We start from the raw sequence: 15,198 nt of genomic DNA on the forward strand, positions 1-15,198 counted from the left end.
AGGCTCCGTCTGGGCACCCTTCTCTCTTGCCGGTAGCGCTTAGCTCTGGGCACTAGGGTCCCTAGAGTCTACAGCGCATGCACAGATCTCCAGGAAAATTGTACGGCGGCCATTTTCCCATAGATTTAATCGGTATGCCAACTGTCAGGCTGGGCAGAGATTGGGATCATGGCCGGTTCCGGGGCTTCTGGCGCCCCGGGCGGCATTAGGGGGCGTGGCTTCATACAGGGGGCATGGTCATTCACCCCCCCTGTACAGACTGAAATGATGTGCGGTGCGCGATGACGTCCTCTCCACGAAGGGAAACTAGACGCGTAGCGTCTAGTTCCCTTCCTGGAGAGGACCTTTGCTGTGCGGTGCGCGATGACGTCATCGCGCACCGCACAGTAAAGGACCTCTCCACGAAGGGAAACTAGACGCGTACGCGTCTAGTTTCCCTTCCCAGCGGCAGCGGGGGGCAGCGGCCAGCGGCAGCAGGGGGGCAGCGGGGGGCACACAGTAGCAGTGGATCTTGCCCTGGTGCGGCACCCTCCGGACGGCGCCCTGCGCCCTCCGGAAGGCGGCGCCCCGGGCAAAAGTCCTGCTTGCCCGTGGCAAGATCCACTACTGATTGGGATTCTGGCGTCGGTATAGTGACCGGCGGGATCCAGACCGCCGGTCACATAACTACATCCCGTTCTAGAGTCGGGTTTTTGGTCTATTTTCCATCGGTTTGACTGTAGTAAATGGTTGGTTTGCAAAACTGACAGAAAAATGACCAAAAACCTCAAACCGACCTTTAGTAAATTTACCCCACTGATCTCAATACAACTGAGAACCTGTGGCATAGTCGCCTACTCTCCCTGAAGGTGCGTGAGACTCCCAAAATTTGTGGGCAGTCCCCCGTATCCCCGGAAGAATAGGCTGGCCTTCTGCATCCTGCTCACTTCATGGGGCAACTACTGGGAGGATAATGCCGCGATTTGCAGGTCACTCGTGAGGGGGTGGGGCCAATACGGCGCGTTTCTATGCCATTAATGTCATATTGGTCACGCCCCCTCAAAAGTGACCCGCGACTTGTGGCAATCCCCACATGTAGTGCCGGGCCCCGTCCCTACCTCCAGTCAGCGACATCTATTCTCTGGGCTTCCCCTGGAGGAGAGAGATGGAAAGCTTACAATTACAGTCCACAAGCATCCAACCAACGTGAAAAACTGCAGCAAATCTGCAAGGAAGAATGGGCAAAACTCACTCCCAACAGGCCTGATTCTATATTGGAAGAAAAGCAAAAAAATCAAGTAACTTTCTATCTGGAACACACCGTGTTGCAGTGCATGGGGAGAAAATACAATTATATTGTTTCTGTGCAGGGTAATTACCGGCTGCTTGTGCATGTATTCCACAAATAGCAGACAGCTTTATTTTTACACTGCAATTTAGATTTCAGTTTGGACACACCCCTTCCAAATCTAACTCTCTCTGCACATGTTACACCTGGTATTACCCAGGTGCACAGTTGCTTGTTTTTTTTGTTTTGTTTTTCTGCTTTACTTCCAAATCAGAATCAGGCCCAATTTGCAAACCAGGTAGAACTTAACCCACAGATGCATACCTCCCAACTTTCACTGACTTAATTTCCTTGACCTTTGCGCGCTGTATTTCCAGCACAACAGAAAAAGGGGAGTGGCCTGGTGTGGATGGGGCATGGTCTTGTGTAGGTAGGCATGGCTTAGCGACACGTCCCCGTTTTTGTCATTTTAGGGGTGTGCCCAGCACTCTCCGAATTGCTGAGCAGCCGCCAGGCTCAATGGCAGCTCTTCAGCAGGGATGTGCGGAGAGGTAAATTTCTCAGGAGGCACTGGTTAGTACCAGAGCCAGATTTACACACAATATATGAGCCAAATGTTTCATGTGGGCATTATACACAGGTGCAGCGTTATATACATCTGGGCATTATACACAGGTGCAGCGGTATATACATCTGGGCATTATACACAGGTGCAGCAGTATAAACTCCTGGAAACATGGTGAGTTTTGATCAGAGATGGGTGGAAAAGATAAGCAGGTGAGGCACTGCCTCACCTTCCATAGACTTTTTACTCCAGAGATTTGACTATAAAATTTATCAGAATAATAGAAAGAAGATATTTTTAACATGTTATTTCTATTTTTCATATACTTTATCCAGTCAAAACTCTGGCACAAACGTTAGTATGACAGGAAAGGCTCTGCCTCACCTGCCTCACCCCACCGCACGTCACTGCTCTTCAGGGATCACTTGTTGCTTTGCAGAGCAGAGCAGCTGTGATCAAAGGTTCCCCAACCTTCCCTGCCCGCGAGACACTGTGTCCCGCAGGCGGGATAGCGGGACAGTTTCTGAATAAAAGGACTGTCCAATCGGAACAGTTAGGAGGCATGCATATATAATGCTGTTATTGCAGCAGAAGGTGGTTCAAGCATAACATGTCTAAATCTTTTTTTTCCTTCAGATTATATATATATACAGTGCTCGAAGTAGGCCGGTATATAACGGTATGGTATACTGGCACTTCTTCGAGCACTGTCCCCCGCCAGGCCCCCATCGTTATGCAGCCGGCTATCTCCAGTCACTCGGCAGCAGCTGATATAGCCAGGCCTGGGCGGGGCCTGTCAGCTGAGCTCCCCCCTTCCCGCAGCCTGTACTTCTACTGGAATCACGTTGCCGCTCTCAACCCTGCGGCCGCGGCTGAGCGGTCTCCGTGCACTGGCTGGGCTTGCGGGCACGTCTCTGCTGCTGTGCCTGGCGCTGCAGGCGGTGCTGTGTGGAGGTAAGCGCCGTGCACTGGCTGGGCTTGTGGGCACGTCTCTGCTGCTGTGCCTGGCGCTGCAGGCGGTGCTGTGGGGAGGTAAGCGCCATGCATTGGCTGGGCTTGTGGGCACGTCTTTGCTGCTGTGCCTGGCGCTGCAGGCAGTGCTGTGGGGAGGTAAGCGCCATGCACAGGGGCCTGCACACACGTGTAGCGGTCTACATATGTTACTCAGCATATCATGCTCTACCCCCCAGTGTACTGCATAGGTGTGGTCCTATGTAGCTGTGTGTGTGCACAGGATCTGATATATATATATATATATATATATATATATCTTACTGTTATTCATGATATAAATGCCTTTATATGTTCAGTGTATGTGCTGGGGTGGGTAAGTACATAGCCGTCCTAACACTGGCCATTATTGGGTGTGCAAGTCCTAGGTGGCTGTGTGATTCGTCCTAATTAATTCTCAGGCTTCCTAATATTGTCAGGAGGGCAGTGCTGTATATACGCCCCCCAGATGTTCCCAGTTCCATACACTCAGCAGGGGCCAGATGGCATTGTAATAACCACTGAGTGTGCCACTCAGCTACACATTGGCGGCCGTTCCGCATCAGATTTGAAATAGTAGCGCCACATCATAGGAGACAGTGCAGTGCCGCACCACCAAAGGCCGCCGACCACAGCTTCCTCCGTACTCCTCCATAGCAACGCCGCTCCTCTGCTGCCCTCAGTCCTTCTCTGGACCATCTCTGAGGCCCACAGCCTCCTCCACCCTACCCGACCACAGCCTCCTCCACCCTGCCCCGACCACAGCCTCCTCATGCACCGCAGACCACAGCCTCCTCATGCACCGCAGACCACAGCCTCCTCATGCACCGCAGACCACAGCCTCCTCATGCACCGCAGACCACAGCCTCCTCATGCACCGCAGACCACAGCCTCCTCATGCACCGCAGACCACAGCCTCCTCATGCACCGCAGACCACAGCCTCCTCATGCACCGCAGACCACAGCCTCCTCATGCACCGCAGACCACAGCCTCCTCATGCACCGCAGACCACAGCCTCCTCATGCACCGCAGACCACAGCCTCCTCATGCACCGCAGACCACAGCATCCTCATGCACCGCAGACCACAGCCTCCTCATGCACCGCAGACCACAGCCTCCTCATGCACCGCAGACCACAGCCTCCTCATGCACCGCAGACCACAGCATCCTCAGCACCACGCTGCTAAATAGGTAATCTTACCCTGATGCTTTTCTCTCTCCCTGATCCCTACTGTATGCCCTCGCTGTCCCTCTCTCTGTCACTCTCCCTGTCCCTATGTCTCTGCTGTCACTCTCTCTGTCCCTATGTCCCTGCTGTCACTTTCCCTGTCCCTCTGTCACTCTCCCTGTCTTCACTTTCCCTGTCCCTCTGTCACTCACTGTGTCTATGTCTCTGCTGTCACTCTCTCTGTCCCTATGTCCCTGCTGTCACTCTCACTGTCCCTATGTCTCTGCTGTCACTCTCTCTGTCCCTATGTCCCTGCTGTCACTCTCACTGTCCCTATGTCTCTGCTGTCACTCTCTCTGTCCCTATGTCCCTGCTGTCACTTTCCCTGTCCCTCTGTCACTCTCCCTGTCCCTATGTCCCTGCATTCACTTTCCATGTCCCTCTCCCTATGTCCCTGCTGTCACACTCCCTTAATTTTATCTTAATCCATGTGGCATTATGTGAATTTCGGCTCATTTTGTGTGCTATAATGTGAATTTTGGCTGATTTTGTGTGCTATAATGTGAATTTTGCTTCCTACCTCTATGTCTGTCTGTTTTTACCCAGTTTTGTTCTATTACTGTTGTTCTAATTGTAAAGCGCAACGGAATATGCTGCGCTATATAAGAAACTGTTAATAAATAAATAAATAAATTTTGGCTCATTCTGTGTGGCATAATGTGAATTTTATCTTATTCCATGTGGCATTATGTGAATTTCGGCTCATACAGTGTGCTATAATGTGAATTTCGGCTCATTCAGTGTGCTATAATGTGAATTTTGGCTCATTCTGTGTGGTATAATGGGAAAAGCAAAGGACCTAAGACTGAGCCTTGCGGTACTCCAACTGATAGAGGTAGAGAAGAGGAGGTAGAATCAGAGAAGTGAAGACTGAAATAGCGATTAGAGAGGTAGGATGAGAACCAAGAAAGGGCTGTGTCCTAAAGACCTAGGAATTTTAGTGTCTGTATGAGAAGAGAGTGGTCAACAGTGTCAAAAGCAGCAGAGAGATCTAGAAGAATAAGAAGTGTGTAATGGCCTTTAGAACTAGCAGTGATCAGATCGTTCACTACTTTGGTCAGTGCCGTCTCTGTGGAGTGTTGGGCACGAAAGCCTGACTGAAGTGGGTCTAGTAAATTGTGGGAGTTAAAACAGTGTGTAAGGTGAGTGTAGGCAAGTCTCTCAAGTAGCTTGGAGAGACATGGGAGCTGAGAGATGGGAAGGTAGTTAGAGAGAGTGTTTTGGTCAGAATTGTGTTTTTTCAGAATAGAGTAATCACTGCACGCTTAAACAGAGAAGGAGAGATACTAGTAGAGAGAGAGAGATTACAGATTTTAGTTAAGGTTGAGATAAGGACAGAAGCCAAAGTTTTACTGACTTGTGAGGGTATAGGATCAAGAGGAGAGGTAGTGGAGTATGAGGATGAAAAGAGTGTTGATACTTCATCTTCACTTTTGGGATCAAATGAAGAGAAAGTGCCAGAGGGTTCAGGTAGGGATTTGAGCAGGTCACTGGCTGAGTTAGAGCATACAATTTCATCTTGGATTTTATCAATCTTATCCTTGAAGTAGGAAGCAAGTTCTTGTGCATGGATAGTAGCTAGTGGGGGAGGTGAGGGAGGGTAAAGAAGTGATTTAAATGTATTAAAAAGTAACTTGGGGATGGTGGCATGAGAAGAGATGAGAGATTGGAAATAAGTTTGTTTGGTAGTGTCCAGGGCCTGACGATAGGAGTGGTAGGTGGTCTTATATGTGAGAAAGTCACTTGGATTCCGAGATTTATGCCACTGACGTTCTACTTTACGTGGCAGTTTTTGTAGGTGTCTTGTTGATTTAGAGTGCCATGGTTGGCATCTAAGCCTACGTGGAGTGTGATGGGCAGCTGGACCCACTTCATTAAGGCCACTCTCTAGGGTCTGGTGCAGGTGTGATACAGCAATGTCAGGTGAGGTACATTTAGAAATTGGTGAGAGCAGTTGTTGCAGAGAGGTGGAAAGTTGTTGAAAATTTATATTGTTAATATTTCTGCGGGTTAGAGGAGGCTTGCTAGGTTTTAGTGTCATAGAGTTTAGAGTAATAGAAGAAATTGAGAAGGTGATCAGGTTGTGATCAGAGAGAGAAAAAGGAGTGTTAATGAATTCAGAGACTGAGCAGAGCCTGGTGAATACAAGATCAAGACAGTGGCCCTCCTGGTAAGTAGAGGAGTCGGACCATAGGGTGAGGCCAAGAGGGGAGTTTGGAGGCATGAACAGATTGTGGACTGTCAAGAGCGATATTGAAATCGCCCATAATGATGGTGGAGATGTCAGAGGGTAAGAAGTGTGGGAGCCAGGCACAAAAATCTTCTAGAAATTGATGTTTGGGTTGCCCAGGAGAGCGATAGATAGCTGCAACACGCAGAGAGAAGGGGGTGAAAATTCTGATGGAGTGAATTTCAAACGATGTGAATGTGAGTGATGGAACCTGAGGTAGACCTGTGTATGTGAAAAAATTGGGACAGTAAGATTCCAACCCCACCACCTTTACTATTACCAGGCCTGGATGTGTGTATGAAGTGGAAACCACCATGTGCTGCAGGGGAGGCCGTGTCTGATTGTGTGAGCCATGTTTCTGTTATAGCCAGCAGATTAAAGTTGTGAGAAATAAAGAGGTCATGGATGGATGTTAGTTTGTTACAGAGTGTGCATTCAATAAGGCACAATTTAGTGACTTGAAGGGGGATGAGAGACATGTGATGTTTATGAGATTAGATGGATTTCTATGTAACATGCGTATCTACTTTAGGGGCTACCTCCCTCTTCAAACAGTCCCCAGCAAGAAGACGATAATTGGAATTCTAAATTTCTTACTGGGCGTAGCCAAAGCCTCTTCCATAATGTTCATCAGCTGTTCTCTTCCAGGAAACTCATTCTTAACTGTTTTGGGACGTTTAAATACAGATGCCTTGGATTTTAACACAGGCTCTGTTGATTCTTCTAAGGATAGAATGACTTACATTGCAATAATCAACTCAGATATGTCCACTGAGCTGAAACCTTCTTCCTCATCTTCGTATGCAGAACCAGAGTGTAATAAGTCTTCCTCTGATGAATCCTCATCTGAAACATGTGTAGACTGTGAAGATGTTGTTTCGTGTCTATGTGATTTACTTAACACTGGCTTTTCAGCCTGTTTCTGTTGAGAGGCTACTGCTTCCCCTGCTGGAAATTATAAACCACAGGTGGAATGCTGCACATAAGGGTTAATAGTGTAACCTATCTCTGGTACAGAAGTTGGAATTATCCGCTCAGCTATACTGGATAATGTCTGTGCAAACATAGCCCATGAGGGATCAACTTGCACCTGCGTCTGCCTTGAATTTTCCAAGAGACCTTGGTGAAAGCTAAAACAATTTGCACACAGTGGTTAGAGGTGTGGCCAGCCTCCAAAAGGGGTGTGGCCAGCCACCACAGAGGTTTGGCTAACCATTATAGAGGACCTCTGATAAAGCTGCAGGACCTGCAGCGAAACGCATCAGGAAGCAAGCCATTGGGGTCACCACCTTTATGAGAATCGCTGACTTTGTGTATCCGGACCAGGACTGGACATTGTGCTGAGCTAAATCATTGCACCGACTGTTAACAACAGGACTACCACCATTCCTTTCTAACCAAGGAGGATACCGCGATGCAGTGAGGACCCGCAATTACAACTTTAAGGGACTATTACCTCCAGCGGCCAATTGTGGTAAATAACTTCTAACCCTCTGACTGCATTGTCAGTCCAGGGACAACTATTCATCTATCTACTATCCGGTCTATATTAATCAGGAACGGACTACACACAAATTAGGCAGCCATAAATGTGACCCCCCCCTTTTTTAGTAATGTTTGATTTTATATCCATATTTTTATGATTGTGCTAGTGAATTGTTTTTATGTTTGATTAAATATCATTAATTAGTACTCAATCCTTCTATTCAATTAATTTCTTTATTAGCGCTGCTATTTGGTTTTCTTTGTCTATAACCATTATAGAGTACCTGGTCTGGACTCCTTGATAATTTATATAGTAATTAATGCTAATGCATGCATGATAATGTGCCAGATTAATGACAGCAATGTACTGTAGAGAATACATCATAATCCTGCGCAGTATAAGATAACATATGTATAATATATAATTCAAGTGCACCGTCTAGAACCGTGGTTTCCCCTATACCACTGTGGGCCAGTCCGAGCCTGTTTGCACACAACCCATCCTGAACCAGATCCTGAGAGGTTAATCCAGCTTTGCATGACGGACATGATATGAGTATAGGTGCAGCTGTGAGTGTATTTTCGTCACCCTTGCCGCTCCTAGACATGATAAATAATCAGACACTTTCACAGTGTACTACACAATTTGTGACTGTAATTACTTTAAGATGTGTTAAAGTGACATACATTCTGACCCTACCCTGCTTAGCACTAACATTGAGGATCGGAATAGACAGAGAAAACTGACAGAATTATAGCAAACGAACAAGGTAAGAAAAAGGGGATCAGTTTCTCTGGGTGCACTCTTTTCCCAAGACCAATAAAGATTTTTGATATTAAATCTGTGTTTCTATACTTTTTTTTATTTATATATCTATATTAACACTTGATTTATATTGCCTACCAATACCCATATGGAATGAATGAACTTTATTGATGTCCCATATGAAGTATTATGACCCTAAATTGGGCCGTGAAAGTGAAATATAAAAACAATATAGAATGATAGACGTGAATCAGAAAAATGGACAAATAAAGAAAAAGAGAGAATGTATTTGTCCTAGTGTCAAATAATAAAGAAGATTAAAATCAGAGCCGTGTGCCGCATGTCATTTATTGATGTTTTATATAGCTTGGTATTCCAATGTTATATTCCTAAAAAGAAAAAAAGTGGGACATATATATATCTATTTGTGTATTCTTGATTATTATTGTGATAATCCCTGATTGATAAAATTCTTCATAAATCTATAACAACCTTATTGTATTATTATGAACAAAATTTGCTCCTAATTATATTTGAGCCTTCTGTTGTTTTTGATAAGGGCAAGGATTCCCAGTGCAGATATTCTGTGCTTCAATCCTGCCAGAGATAATAGTTACTTTTATATGTTGCACCTGGTCCCAGATTGCTGTCTCGATACAAATGTTGCTAATTTTAAGCAGGATATCTAGCTATGTTGTAGCCATACTGTCTTGTGAATGGAGAGCTGCAGTATCTCTTACTAAATAAAGTATGGTTAGAGGTGGTTTCTTATTATGAGCACAATACACATTAAGGTCTTTATTATAACCAAGCAGTCATATATATATGTACAGTGCATGCATGCAAGATTTATTTATTATGTTATGCAGCCTTTCAAGCTGATATCATTATACGTTGATCATACACACACCATTCTGCAAGGGATCAATTCATATTCTCCTGCTTGGATTGTTGTACATTCGTGTGCTATATAGCCCCAATAAGAAATAGTGCGTCTACATACCCTCCAACATGACCCGCCCCACTAGGTACAAAATGCTCTGTTTCTGGACTTCCCTCTTAATTTATTTTTGCCATCACCTGTGAAGAAACAGCTTTCTTATCATTTAACTAGTTCAACACAGGTGATGGAAATCATAAATTAAGAGGGAAGTCCAGAAACAGAGCATTTTGTACCTAGTGGGGCGGGTCATGTTGGAGGGTCTGCGTCTATATTTAATTAGTGCTCAGTTATGTACTGACAGTAGTTGTACTTAGTATCCTGTAATATGATACACAGTTATCAATCACTTTTATCCCCACTTTTATAACTGCCAGTATACAGGGGTATAAACTGCCCTGTGTTATCACTGCACTAATACTATAAGCCTTGAAATTGTTCCATAACCTTACTTGTGAGGGATGTGGAATATGACATGGGCATAAGAGAGATATATATATCAAGCAGGGGATAAAAGTGCTCCCCAGCTGCCGAGGGAGGTGTGCCTGGCTGGGGGGACACACATGTGCCTGGCAGGGGGGGGGGAGAAGATGTGCCTGGAGGGGAGGGGGGGATATACTGTACACGTGCCTGGCTGGGGGGGAGATGTGCCTGGCTGGGGGGGGACATGTGCCTGGCTGGGGGGGCGTGGGAAATGTGAGGCAGAGCGCCTCACGCGGGAGCAGGGACACCGCACAGTTACCCTGACACTGCGCCTGGGTGGCCTGCGGACCTGCTGCTGCTAATGGACAACCACCCCCAGCGCCTCCTTACCCCCTACCCCACCTGTGGCACCCCCACACTCGCCCATCCACCACCTTCCACCATCCGCTGCACCACCACCCCACCCCCACATTCCGCGCCTACAGACCCCCCAGCCTCTACAGACACCCTCCCCCATCCACCGTCAACCCCCGCAGCCGCACATCCCCCACACGCAACGCCTCCTCACCCCATACCGCACCTGCAGCACACCCGCAGCCACCCATCCACCACCCGCACTGCCCTCGGACCCTTCCACCATCCACCGCACCTGCCACTCCCCCACACGCAGCGCCTCCAGACCCTCTACACCACCCACGCACCCCACTCCGCTGCCCCTCCCTCATCCACAGAACATCCCATCCGCACACCCCCATCCGCAGGAGACCCACAACATCTACAGACATCCTCCCCCATCCGCAGTCATTCCCCGCAACCAACCCCACCCGCACCACCTCCTGACCTCCTACCCCACTGCACCCACCCCTCAACCACCCGCAGCGCCTCCAGACCCCCTCCCCCATCTGCCACACTCCCGCACCTGCTACTCCCCCACATGCATCGCTACTGGACCCCCTACCCCACCCTCAGCGCACTCACCCCTTCCCCACCCGCACCACCTTCTGACAGCCTGCCCCACTGCACCCGCCCCTCCACCACCCGCAGCACCTCCCAACCCCCTCCCCCATGTGCTGCACCTGCCCCTCCCCCACACACGGCGCACTCGCCCCTTCCCCACCTGCAGCGCCTCCGGAACCCCCTCCCCCATCCGCCAGATCCCCGTACCTGACCCTCCCCTACCCGCCGCACCTGCCCATTCACCACCTGTAGCGCCTTTGGACTCATTCACCATCCGCCGCACCACCACCCCTCCCTCACATGCGGACCCTCCAGACCCCCTACACCAGCCACGGCCCCCACTGCCCTGCCCCTCCCTCAACCACAGACCCTCCCAACCACAGCCCCCCCATCCACAGCCTCTACAGACACCCTCCCCCATCCACCGTCAACCCCCGCAACCGCCCCTCCCTCACCCGCAGCACATCCTGACCCCCTATCCCACCCGCTGCCCCACTGCACCCGCCCCTCAACCACCTGCACCGCCTCTGGACCCCCTCCCCCATCTGCTGCACCCCCGCACCTGCCCCTCCCCAACGCACATCTCTTCTGGACCCCCTACCCCACCAGCAGCGCACTCACCCCTTCCCCACCTGCAGCCCCTCTGGAACCCCCTCACCCAGCCCCCAGAACCCCGTACCTGCCCCTCCCCTACCCGCGGCACCCCCCACCCTCCCCCACCCATACCGCCTCTGGATCCCACTCCCCCGCACATCCCCACCCGCAGCGCCTAACGACCCCATCCGCTTTCCCCCCCACACCCGCTGCATTCTGTACAGTGTGCCCTGCAGGCGCTGTTCACACCGTCGCAAGGGCCTACGCCCCTTCACCATCCAACGCCCCTTCACCATCCAACGCCCTTTAATTGTGCAATATTGAACCGCTCACAAAACTAGGAATGCAGGTATACTTCATATAATACATATATTGAACGGCGTACAGGGGTTAAGGGGGCGTAGCCCCTTACGACGGTGTGAAGAGCGCCCGTAGGGCGCGATGAAGCACCTAGTTAGTATAATAAGCAAAATGAGCACATAATCAACTACAGCTGCATTTCAAGTATGTAGGAGAAACATACATTTAGGAGAAACATACTTTATAAAAGTTTTAACCGTATTCAGATGCATAGCGAAAGAAAGCACAGTAATATTATCAGGCTCATATGCATTATGCACCTATCCAACTATTCGTACTCAAAAGGTAGATAGAGACTTAGGGGGTGATTCCGAGTTGTTCGCTCGCTAGCTGCTTTTAGCAGCATTGCACACGCTAAGCCGCCGCCCTCTGGGAGTGTATCTTAGCAGAAATGCGAACGAAAGATTAGCAGAATTGCGATTAGAAATTTCTTAGCAGTTTCTGAGTAGCTCCAAACCTACTCACAAATAGCGATCAGTTCAGTCGGTTTCGTTCCTGGTTTTACGTCACACACACGCCCAGCGTTCGCCCAGCCACTCCCCCGTTTCTCCAGACACTCCCGTGTTTTTCCCGGAAATGCCTGCGTTTTTCCACAAACTCCCAGAAAACGGGCAGTTTCCGCCCAGAAATACACACTTCCTGTCAATCACACTACGATCAACAGAACGATGAAAAAACTTTGTTAGGCCGTGAGTAAAATACCAAACTTTTTTGCTAATTTACTTGGCGCAGGTGCGCTGCGTACATTGCGCATGCGCAGTTTGCGACTAATAAAAAAAATAAAATATAACGCGCGAACAACTCGAAATGACCCCCTTAGTGCTGTATAACCCATACTCAGTAGACTGGGATACAGGGAGACTTACCCCGATTCCAGGACCGATCAATACGTTTGCGAACGCTGAATGGATCCAGACGCTCCGTGAAACCTATAGTGAACACAGACACCCAAGTGAACACAGACGCACCAGTCACACAGCCGCCTATACTGCAACTGGGTTCCTTAGTACATAGCGTCTCGGACAGAAGCGGGAAAACAGTTCATGGTGGGAGACTCTGAGGAAACTTGTCATGAACCGGGGGGAGGGGCGACCAGGGGTGGATCTGACTCTTCACTGCTGACATCAACCCTAGGGATCGCGGCCTCATATTACCCATGGAGCCTATGATCCCTAAGGCCTAGCGCTGGTGCACTCTCGGTGGCAGCCGCGTCAGCAACTGTTTGGTAGTCTCCTCATAAGAAAATGCGGACTCCGGCCACAGCCTGGTAACGTCTGCTGGACCTGCTAGTTTTATCCGACACAGACACCAGCCGATACAGCACTGTACTTGTGAGTAAGCGTTGTCGCGACCCAGTGGGGAGTTTTTGGAGCGACTCTTTCTAAGGCGTATAAGACGCTGTTTAGAAAGATCACTTAGAAAAAATAGTAAGACTATAAAAATAAAATCAAAAAGCTTATGGCTGCTAAAACCCAGCAGCCCTTAGACCATGGTCCGGCTCCTGTCACACCAAACAAAAAAAATGATTTGCCTGAGCCAGGAGGCGGGGATATAAGGACGGGCCCGCTGCATGCTGGGAGGCCAAAAAGCTTTGACCGTTTGGTGCAAGATCCGCTGTCGCTCCACCATATCCCAATGTTATCCTGTGGATAACCTGTGGACCCTGCAGGAGAAAATGTAGAGAGAGATAAAGCACTAACCAATTAGCGCCTAACTCTCATTTTACAGGATGTGTTTAAAAAAATGACAGCAACTGATTGGTTGATACTTTATCTTTCTCCACGCTTTAATAAATACCCCCATCTTATTGTATAATACAGATCCGTTATTACATTGCTGTGTGTATACATTACAGTATACAATGTACGTTACTGATATATAGTATTGTACAATACAGATCAGTTACTACAGCTACATTGCTTTGTGTATATATTACAGTATGCAATGTACATTAATGATATAACAAGTATAATAACACAATATGCTACAATATATTATACAGATATGTTATATTACCTCCTCCGGGACAGCCGGCTTCCTGCAATGTGACAGACTTGGAAGTAGATTTCGGACTATGGACGTCTACATACAGTAAGACAGGTGTACATACATTTTATATCTCTGTCCTTCCTCAAGGTCTGAGTTTTGGAGCAGAAGACCCCTACTTCCATATACAGAGTGCTCTCCTCTGCATAAGGCTTCCAGCTAGCCCGTCCTTGTCTACCCTGACCACAGTGACCAAGCTTCCTCATACACCCTAAATCCTCTCCCACTTCCCCCTGGCTGTATTCAAGTCTCATTTCTACTTATATTTCTACTTACAATTCAGACATGTCTCACACTCAGTAACTCCACTGCGCTGCCTCTCACTCACAGCTTCTAATTAACTGCTAGTGTCTCCCCAGCCTCACTCACAGCCTCCTGGTAACTGCTAGTGTATCCCCAGCCTCTCACTCACAGCCTCCTGGTAACTGCTAGTGTCTCCCCAGCCTCTCACTCACAGCCTCCTGGTAACTGCTAGTGTCTCCCCAGCCTCACTCACAGCCTCCTGGTAACTGCTAGTGTCTCCCCAGCCTCACTCACAGCCTCCTGGTAACTGCTAGTGTCTCCCCAGCCTCTCACTCACAGCCTCCTGGTAACTGCTAGTGTCTCCCCAGCCTGCCTCTCACTCACAGCATCCTGGTAACTGCTAGTGTCTCCCCAACCTCTCACTCACAGCCTCCTGGTAACTGCTAGTGTCTCCCCAGCCTCTCACTCACAGCCTCGTGGTAACTGCTAGTGTCTCCCCTGCCTCTCACTCACAGCCTCCTGGTAACTGCTAGTGTCTCCCCTGCCTCTCACTCAAAGCCTCGTGGTAACTGCTAGTGTCTCCCCTGCCTCTCACTCACAGCCTCCTGGTAACTGCTAGTGTCTCCCCTGCTTCTCACTCACAGCCTCCTGGTAACTGCTAGTGTCTCCCCAGCCTCTCACTCACAGCCTCCTGGTAACTGCTAGTGTCTCCCCAGCCTCTCACTCACAGCCTCCTGGTAACTGCTAGTGTCTCCCCTGCCTCTCACTCACAGCCTCCTGGTAACTGCTAGTGTCTCCCCTGCCTCTCACTCAAAGCCTCGTGGTAACTGCTAGTGTCTTCCCTGCCTCTCACTCACAGACTCCTGGTAACTGCTAGTGTCTCCCCTGCCTCTCACTCAGAGCCTACTGGTAACTGCTAGTGTCTCCCCAGCCTCTCACTCACAGCCTCCTGGTAACTGCTAGTGTCTCCCCTGCCTCACTCACAGCCTCCTGGTAACTGCTAGTGTCTCCCGAGCCTGCCTCTCAGTCACAGCCTCCTGGTAACTGTTAGTGTCTCCCCTGCCTCTCACTCACAGCCTCCCGGTAACTGCTAGTGTCTCCCC

The 15,198-nt window shown here is 49.1% G+C and overlaps 1 protein-coding gene across 1 annotated transcript in view; it reads right to left on the bottom strand.

The window, feature by feature from the left end:
- Positions 1-12,757, bottom strand: part of LOC134944328 (NACHT, LRR and PYD domains-containing protein 12-like) — a 227,599-nt gene extending 214,842 nt beyond the window's left edge. The window contains exon 1 of the mRNA XM_063932908.1: positions 12,673-12,757. The gene's annotated coding sequence lies outside the window, so the exon portion shown is untranslated. The remainder of the gene's footprint in view (positions 1-12,672) is intronic.
- Between the last annotated feature and the right edge of the window lie 2,441 nt (positions 12,758-15,198).

The sequence above is a fragment of the Pseudophryne corroboree genome, chromosome 7, assembly GCF_028390025.1.
Source record: "Pseudophryne corroboree isolate aPseCor3 chromosome 7, aPseCor3.hap2, whole genome shotgun sequence".
In the NCBI taxonomy this organism is placed as follows: domain Eukaryota; kingdom Metazoa; phylum Chordata; class Amphibia; order Anura; family Myobatrachidae; genus Pseudophryne; species Pseudophryne corroboree.